The sequence below is a fragment of the Coregonus lavaretus genome (genome assembly GCF_964263955.1).
Source record: "Coregonus lavaretus genome assembly, chromosome: 25".
Classification (NCBI taxonomy): domain Eukaryota; kingdom Metazoa; phylum Chordata; class Actinopteri; order Salmoniformes; family Salmonidae; genus Coregonus; species Coregonus lavaretus.
In genome coordinates, this window is record NC_140012.1 from 17,406,565 (window position 1) to 17,415,865 (window position 9,301).

The 9,301-nt window shown below is 44.0% G+C and overlaps 1 pseudogene across 1 annotated transcript; it reads right to left on the bottom strand.

Annotated features, from left to right (window-relative positions):
- Positions 1 to 1,744: 1,744 nt before the first annotated feature.
- Positions 1,745 to 2,817, bottom strand: LOC311100548 (voltage-gated potassium channel regulatory subunit KCNG3-like; annotated as a pseudogene). The gene is made up of 2 exons: positions 2,626 to 2,817; positions 1,745 to 2,328 (listed from the first exon to the last, which is right to left on the bottom strand). The product of its transcript is annotated as a voltage-gated potassium channel regulatory subunit KCNG3-like (transcript).
- Positions 2,818 to 9,301: the final 6,484 nt, after the last annotated feature.

Below are 9,301 nucleotides of genomic sequence, written 5' to 3' on the forward strand. Positions count from 1 at the left end.
CGTGCGTGCATGTGGGATAAAAGGATAAGTAAGGAGATAACTGAGCAGTGTAATCCCCAGGCTAGCAGACACACTGGGGAGAGAAGGCCTCTGCATTAACAGGCCTCCTCTCAAGGGTAGGCCTATCCATCAGCCCTGATTGCCTGGCTGTGTGGTTTACAATGGAACAACACCACACACACCCTTTTTCAATTGGGGACAGATACTGTATACATTTAAAAAGGCTTTGAGACTATTCAGGCCTCAACACGTACCACACACACTTTCATAATACTCTAAATAATATAGGGTCACAGACACATAAACACACATGTTTGACTACGTAGGGGCCACAGCACTCTACTGGGGCCACCTAAATCTTGGATCTCCTCCTTTGAGTTGGACTCCTTCGTTCTTCAGTGTTATTTCAAATGTCGTGGTTACGTGGATCATCTCCGTTCAACACATCCACAGAGAATATCTCGGCCCTGCCTGACACAGTGGAAACATTCTGGCACGCACACAGAGCCCACCCAAAGACACACACCACAAGATTAATGAAACATGCAAATATCTGCTCGATCTATCACCTCAATCCCTCATGTGTTTTCCACATGCATATGGAGTTGCATCATTAACATGAACACTAAAGGGCCTCCTGAGCTTCATTTCAAGGTTTCCCATTTGAACGGTAATCCTTCAGAAAAGAGAGTCATTGTTTTCCAACGGGGGACTGAAGGAGACCGTAGAAGCAGTAGAAAATGTTAATGAACTTGAGAGGTTTAGCACCATGTTGACCATAAAGTCCTTTGAGCGTGGAATGGGTTTCTCCTTCCTGCCCCACCACCCCTACCCCACCATAATGATGTCCTGACCAGAGTGTCCAGTCCTGCTTGCTGGCCCGACCCGGTGCAAAACAACAGCTGAAATGGCTTACACATGTTGTCCGGATATGACATTCTTTGTGAAGTCAGCAGTCGCTGGGGGTGGATAGGGCCTGCTGAAGACCTTAGGGAGTTGTTGGCGCTGTGTGTGTGTGTGTCTGTGTGTGTGTCTGTGTAGCAGCATCACAGCTATGATTGACAGTCATACAGTAAACTGAACTAGCGAGAAACCTGTTGCCCATAGAGACCAGAGACCCATCATTTGTCACTTTGTAGTTTGCTCAGGGAAAATGGAGAGAAAATCACACACACACACGCACACACACTGTTAATCCTTTATGTTGAGCTCATGTCAACTCTCTTTTGTCTGTTTGTGTCATCTCTGTCAGGTTGTCTTATCCTCTCTTTGTCTCTCTCTCTCTTTTCATTTCAGTCTGAAACCTACACAAATGGGAAAAGCTGTCTCTGTAGTCACCATGGGGATACGATGCAAACAGGGGCTTATGGTGTGTGTGTGTCTTCTGTTATCTGCCCTGCCTCCAGATCGTGGCACAGGATTGATGGAGACACGAGGGTCCAAAAGTCTACTAGTTAATTAAAGGTTCACGCTATCCGGGATCCCTGGGACGTCCCTACCCCATTGAAGTTGACATTTTAAATGGTTATGGTAAGGCTCAAGGTTAGGGTTAGGTAAAGTTTATGGTTAAGGTAGGGGTGAAGGTTAGGGTAAGGACGTGCCAAGGATCCCAGATAGCACTGACAGTTCATTAAAGTTCCATGCTCAGGGGGAGGGGCCGGAGGGATCAGTTCAACTGGGCAAAGCTGTAGTAGATGAGGGTGTGTGTGTGTGTGTGTTTATGTGTGTGTGTCTGCGTGTGTATTCAGTGTTTGTGAGTGTGTGTGTACCTAGCGAAGCCGTAGCTTCAGTTCGTGGTAACACTGGACAAAGCTGTGGTATATGAAGATGATTGGCAACGCCAGAACAACAATGCCACTGACCACACACAGCCTACCCAGCATGCGCCCGCCAACTGTTACAGCGTAAATGTCACCGTAACCAACGGTCATGGAGATGACAGCCCACCAGGTTGCAGCTGGGATGCTTGTATAGTCTCCCCCTCTGTTACTGTGGTTGTTAAGGTTACGGTCGTCGGGGTCTAGGCTGTGCTCCAGCAGCTGAGCCAAGGCACTGTATATCACCATGGCAACGGTGAGGAAGATGGCGAGGTTGGCCATCTCGTTGACGACAGCGGCATAGTGTCAGCCTCAGAATCTGGATGCCCAGGGAGTGTTTGGCCAGCTTCACCAGCCAGAACACACTCATTATCCTCAAAACCCTCAGGGTTACCCCAGTGACACCTGACAACCCCCATGCCACGCCTGGCATCACCATGGAGATGTAGTAAGGTGTGATGGCCGCCACGTCGTTCAGGTTCAGCGGCCGACACAGGAAGACCAGCTTGTCCTGGATTAGATTTTCATTTTGGGGTTAGAATTTGAATGTAAGGATCCACAATCCTGTAAGAAGAAGAAGGTATGAGGGAAACAGGATGAAAAACAGAAACACAGAGAGAGAGAGAGAGAGAGAGAGAGAGAGAGAGAGAGAGAGAGAGAGAGAGAGAGAGAGAGATATCAGAAAAAGAGCTCTGTTCCAGTTAACTTACCCAGTCAAAAACACCCCTTGTTGTTGTAGCTATTCTGATTGCTTATTGATTCCCAGCCAGTTATTAGAGGTGTGCATGTGTATGTCTGTGTCTTGCGCGTTCCGGTAGAAGAAGAACTCATTGCTGTACTGGTCGTAGTCGTCGCAGACCTCGAGGACTTCTTTCTCCATGACACAGGCGTGCAGGCGGCTCACGCACTGTAGAGGGAAATCACAGATCACCTCGCGGGGGAAGGCATACCGGGTACCGTCCACGTTCAGCACGCAGACGCTCTTCTTACCAAACTTCATCACTCTCTCCAGTCGACGGTAGCCTAACCATACAGTCAGGCAACCCGAATCAATAAATCCCTCAGGGCGCATTTCTCTGGACATGACCCTCAGGCTGAGCAGAAACTTCCTCAAACGTCTGTATAGACCCGGGTTCTCCAGACCCGTCCTGGCGCACTGCTTGACTCCAGGCTCTCCTCAGTGTTTTAGGGCACATCCAGCACTTGGCACAAGACCAGGAGATGGAATCAAACTAACTTCCACTACAGAGAAAAGGGTAATGTATCTGCTCCCCCGTCCTTTTCCCCAACACCACATGGTGGACAGGCTCATAGTAATGGCTGGAACAGAGTAAATGGAATGGTACCAAACACATCACACACATGGTTACTATATGTTTGATACCATTCCAATTACATTCCAGCCATTACTATGAGATTCAGCGATTCAGAGTGTTTTAATAGTCACATGTACAGGGTTGCAGGTGTGATGGCAGGGTACAGTGAAAATCTTAGGCTCCGAGCTCCAACATGCAGGATTAAGTGAAATAAAATGATGGAAATGGTAATAAAAAATATATATAAATAGAAACACCACTATATACATCATAACAGTAGCAGTGAGTTTTTTTTTGGGGGGGGGGGATGGATCAGCTTAATATTGCAGATAGATTGTATCTTCTATCAATGTAATTGTCTGCATCACTTCCAATCCCCCATGTTTTTTTTTATTTTTTATATATATATATTCCCCTTTATTACTTTTCAACCCCACCATCCTTTCCCTACTTGGAGTAAATTAGTGAACAACAACGCCCAGGCCTCTACTTCCGGTCTATAATTACTATCTACACCTTATGGACAGAGTTAATTTTACAATAATTCTATATCCATATATATATATATATATATATATATATATATATATATATATATATATATATATATATATTTATTTATTTATTTTTTTGCTCCTGAACTTCTTCTACTCTAAACCTCTCCGATCATTTTCATGATGTCCATCCGGTTTGCTTCTAAATGCCATATCTTTCTAACTGTGCTCTTTCCCAAAAGCTCCCAACATACAACCTATATACTTATTATGGACACAGTATGCTTACATTATTAGCTATCTTTGTTATTATTTGTTGTTATTTGTTATTAGTCCCATCCTTCAACTCTATTCAACTCTATTCTCCTACCTATTCAAAGAGCACTAATTACATTGACAGGGATAACTTGGCAGTGATATGGGATTATAACGATGACAGAACTACGTGAGTTTGTATTTTGAATTTCGTGGTACCACATTGAGAATCATGGTTGCAAGTATGATTCGCAAATGTGTAACAACATTTTGCAAGCTTGTTTGAAAACTTTTAACTTGACATATGAATATATTCAATAAAATGTGCGAGTATCATTTATTTTCAGAATTATTACAAGTCCATTTACGAGTATGAATATTCTGCTGTGAATCAAAAATACACTCAGATTTTGAATCTGCGTGCGCTTGGTGTTCTGTCACTGTTGTCACCTTACTAAGAGATTCGTAAACTTGTAAAAATTTTGTACGTTTGTAGAAAGATATTTGCAAGTGAAAATGTGATTTGCGCTCTGGGGGCAGGACCTTTTACTCCTGACCAATCAGTTCCTTCTGCCAAAACCACAACCGCCTAACCATTGGCTGGATTGTTCCATCAATCAAATCTCAGGAAGTAGCTCCCCACATGAGCAAGAGAGGATGAGGTAAATGAAACGAAAACGATCTACTTGAAAGTAATCGTCTCTTTTATCTGTGTTAGTCAAAACATTTTGTGAAAAGGCATGACAGTAGTTTGCTTATCATGTCAAATATAATGGTACATTTCAGACGAACTCCAGACCAGCCATTGCATTGACAGCTGCTATTGCGTTAGCTAGCTGGCCTTTGAGATTCATCCTAGCTTTACTATCAACTGGCAGCTTTAGATGTGAGGGGAAAACGAATAGATTTGCTAGTTAGTTAACCATCTGATTGATGAAGTTGATTATAAATGCCATTAGCTAGCTAGATGGCTAAATTGAAACTGCTGGGGGAAAGTTAGCTAGCTAACTCACACCATCATCACTGCAGTGTAGCTAATGTTAGCTAAGTTTCTAGAAAATCAAAAATATATAATTGAAGCTATATTTTAAAGACTTGTTACTGACTTTACAAACTACTTCATTCCACTGCCTGTTTATTGATTAATTGGTGACTGTAAAATGCCCCTCCCAATTTCACTGCAAAATCACTAGAAAGTAGCATGCTGCCAGACCACCAAAGGACCCTAGAGGTATTACAGTCAATGCTTATGAAGTGGATATTGTATTTGAATTGCCCATTTATATATTAATGACACTAACAAAATGTTTGGATTGTTCAGCAACGTGCAGTAAATGCTAACGCGGCTTTGGTGGTGAAACGTACATAATGTATTTATTGTCATCTCCCTATCAGGCCACTGTGACAAGGGCCTGGATGGTGATACACATCTACTTCAAGCTGCCTGCCTGAATACTGGGGCCTTCAGTGGTACCTTCTCTTTGATTACAGCAAGAGTCTCCTTATCTCTGTCTCATAGCCATTTAACATGTAGTGTATGTAACAACTCAAATTCATAGAAACCGCTACGAACACAAGAACTGACTTATATTCACTTGTCCCTGGCTGCGTTTAGACAGGCAGCCAAATTCTGATATTTTTATCCGTAAATGGACTTGTAATAATTCAATACAGGACTAAGATTTAATGCTACTACACCGGCTCTAAAGCTCGTCGGATGTGGCAGGGCTTGCAAACTATTACGGACTACAAAGGGAAACCCAGCCGCGAGCTGCCCAGTGACGCGAGCCTACCAGACGGGCGAAATGCCTTTTATGCTTGCTTCGAGGCAAGCAACACTGAAGCATGCATGAGAGCACCAGCTGTTCCGGACGACTGTGTGATCACACTCTCCGTAGCCGAATTGAGCAAGACCTTTAAACAGGTCAACATTCACAAGGCCGCGGGGCCAGATGGATTACCAGGATGTGTACTCAGAGCATGCACGGACCAACTGGCAAGTGTCTTCACTGACATTTTCAACCTCTCCCTGACCGAGTCTGTAATACCTACATGTTTCAATGAAGTGCTTCGAAAGGATGGTCATGGCTCATCCCAGAAACCTTAGAACCACTCCAATTCGTATACCTCCCCAACAGATCCACAGATGACGCAATCTCAATCGCACTCCACACTGCCCTTTCCCACCTCGACAAAAGGAACACGTGAGAATGCTGTTAATTGACTACAGCTCAGCGTTCAACACCATAGTGCCCACAAAGCTCTTCACTAAGCTAATGACCCTGGGACTGAACACCTCCCTCTGCAATTTGATCCTGGCCTTCCTGACGGGCCGCACCCAGGTGGTAAGATTAGGCAACAACACATCTGCCGCGCTGATCCTCAACACGGGGGCCCGTGCTCGGCATCCGACCGTAAGGCGCTACATACGGTAGTGCGTACAGCCCAGTACATAACTATCCCATCTGGACAAGAGGAATACTTATGTAAGAATGCTGTTCATTGACTATAGCTCAGCATTCAACACCATAGTACCCTTCATCATTAAGCTCGAGGCCCTGGGTCTGAACCCCGCCCTGTGCAACTCGGTCCTGGACTTCCTAACGAGCCGCCCCCACTTCGCTGATCCTCAACACAAGGGTGCATGCTCAGCCCACTCCTGTACTCCCTGTTCACCCACGACTGCGTGGCCAAGCACGCCTCCAACTCAATCATCAAGTTTCAGACGACACAACAGTAGTAGGCTTGATTACCAACAATGACGAGTCAGCCTACAGGGAGGAGGTGAGGGCTCTGGGAGTGTGGTGCCAGGAAAATAACCTCTCACTCAACGTCAACAAAACAAAGAAGACAAAACAAAAAAGGACTTCAGGAAACAACAGAGGGAGCACCCCCCTATCCACATCGACGGGACCGCAGTGGAGAAGGTGGAAAGCTTCAAATTCCTCTGCGTACACATCACTGACAAACTGAAATGGTCCACCCACACAGACAGTGTGGTGAAGAAGGCACAACAGCGCCTCTTCAACCTCAGGAGACTGAAGAAATTTGGCTTGGCACCTAAAACCATCACAAACTTTTACAGATGCACAATTGAGAGCATCCTGTCGGGCTGTATCACCGCCTGGTACGGCAACTGCACCGCCCGCAACCGGAGGGCTCTCCAGAGGGTGGTGCGGTCTGCCCAACGCATCACTGGGGGCAAATTACCAGCCCTCCAGGACACCTACAGCACCCGATGTCACAGGAAGGTCAAAAAGATAATCAAGGACAACAACCACCCGAGCCACTGCCTGTTCACCCCGCTATCATCCAGAAGGCGAGGTCAGTACAGGTGCATCAAAGCTGGGACCGAGAGACTGAAAAACAGCTTTTATCTCAAGGACATCAGACTGTTAAATAGCCTTCACTAGCACATTAGAGGCTGCTAAAATATACATCGATTAGAAATCACTGGCCACTTTAATATACAGTTGAAGTCAGAAGTTTACATACACTTAGGTTGGAGTCATTAAAACTCGTTTTTCAACCACTCCACAAATTTCTTTTTAACAAACTATAGTTTTGGCAAGTCGGTTAGGACATCTACTTTGTGCATGACACAAGTAATTTTTCCAACAATTGTTTACAGACAGATTATTTCACTTATATATTTTCACTGTATCACAATTCCAGTGGGTCAGAAGTTTACATACACTAAGTTGACTGTGCCATTAAACAGCTTGGAAAATTCCAGAAAATGATGTCAAGGCTTTAGAAGCTTCTGATAGGCTAATTGACATCATTTGAGTCAATTGGAGGTGTACCTGTGGATGTATTTCAAGACCTACCTTCAAACTCAGTGCCTTTTGCTTGACATCATGGGAAAATCAAAAGAAATCAGCCAAGACCTCAGAAAAAATATTGTAGACCTCCACAAGTCTGGTTCATCCTTGGGAGCAATTTCTAAACGTCTGAAGGTACCACGTTCATCTGTACAAACAATAGTACGCAAGTATAAACACCATGGGATCACGCAGCCGTCATACCGCTCAGGAAGGAGACGTGTTCAGTCTCCTAGAGATGAACGTACTTTGGTGCGAAAAGTGCAAATCAATCCCAGAACAACAGCAAAGGACCTTGTGAAGATGCTGGAGGAAACAGGAACAAAAGTATCTATATCCACAGGAAAACAAGTCCTATATCGACATAACCTGAAAGGCCGCTCAGCAAGGAAGAAGCCACTGCTCCAAAACCGCCATAGAAAAGCCAGACTACGGTTTGCAACTGCACATGGGGACAAAGATCGTACTTTTTGGAGAAATGTCCTCTGGTCTGATGAAACAAAAATATAACTGTTTGGCCAGAATGACCATCGTTATGTTTGGAGGAAAAAGGGGGTGGCTTGCAAGCCGAAGAACACCATCTCAACCGTGAAGCACTGGGGTGGCAGCATCATGCTGTGGGGGTGCTTTGCTGCAAGAGGGACTGGTGCACTTCACAAAATAGATGGCATCATGAGGAAGGAAAATTATGTGGATATATTGAAGCAACATCTCAAGACATCAGTCAGGAAGTTAAAGCTTGGTCGCAAATGGGTTTTCCAAATGGACAATGCATACCCAAGCATACTTCCAAAGTTGTGGCAAAATGGCTTAAGGACAACAAAGTCAAGGTATTGGAGTTGTGTAGGCAGAACTGAAAAAGCGTGTGCGAGCAAGGAGGCCTACAAACCTGACTCAGTTACACCAGCTCTGTCAGGAGGAATGGGCCAAAATTCACCCAACTTATTGTGGGAAGCTTGTGGAAGGCTACCTGAAACGTTTGACCCAAGTTCAACAATTTAAAGGCAATGCTACCAAATACTAATTGAGTGTATGTAAACTTCTGACCCACTGGGAATGTGATGAAATAAATAAAAGCTGAAAGAAATAATTCTCTCTACTATTATTCTGATATTTCACATTCTTAAAATAAAGTGGTGATACTAACTGACCTAAGACAGGGAATTTTGACTAGGATTAAATGTCAGGAATTGTGAAACTGAGTTTAAATGTATTTGGCTAAGGTGTATGTAGACTTCCGACTTCAACTGTATGGAACACTAGTCACTTTAATAATGTTTACATATCTTGCATTACTCATCTCATATGTATATACTGTATTCTATACTATTCTACTGTATCTTAGTCTATGCCGCTCTGACATTGCTCGTCCATATATTTATTTATATATTCTTAATTCCATTGCTTTACTTAGATTTGTGTGTATTGGGTATATGTTGTGAAATTGTTAGATATTACTTGTTAGATATACTGCACTGTCGGAGCTAGAAACACAAGCATTTTGCTACACGTGCAATAACATCTACTAAACACGTGTATGTGACCAATAAAATTTGATTTGATTTGATAACTGAGGCCAAGCTTCCTGCCATCTA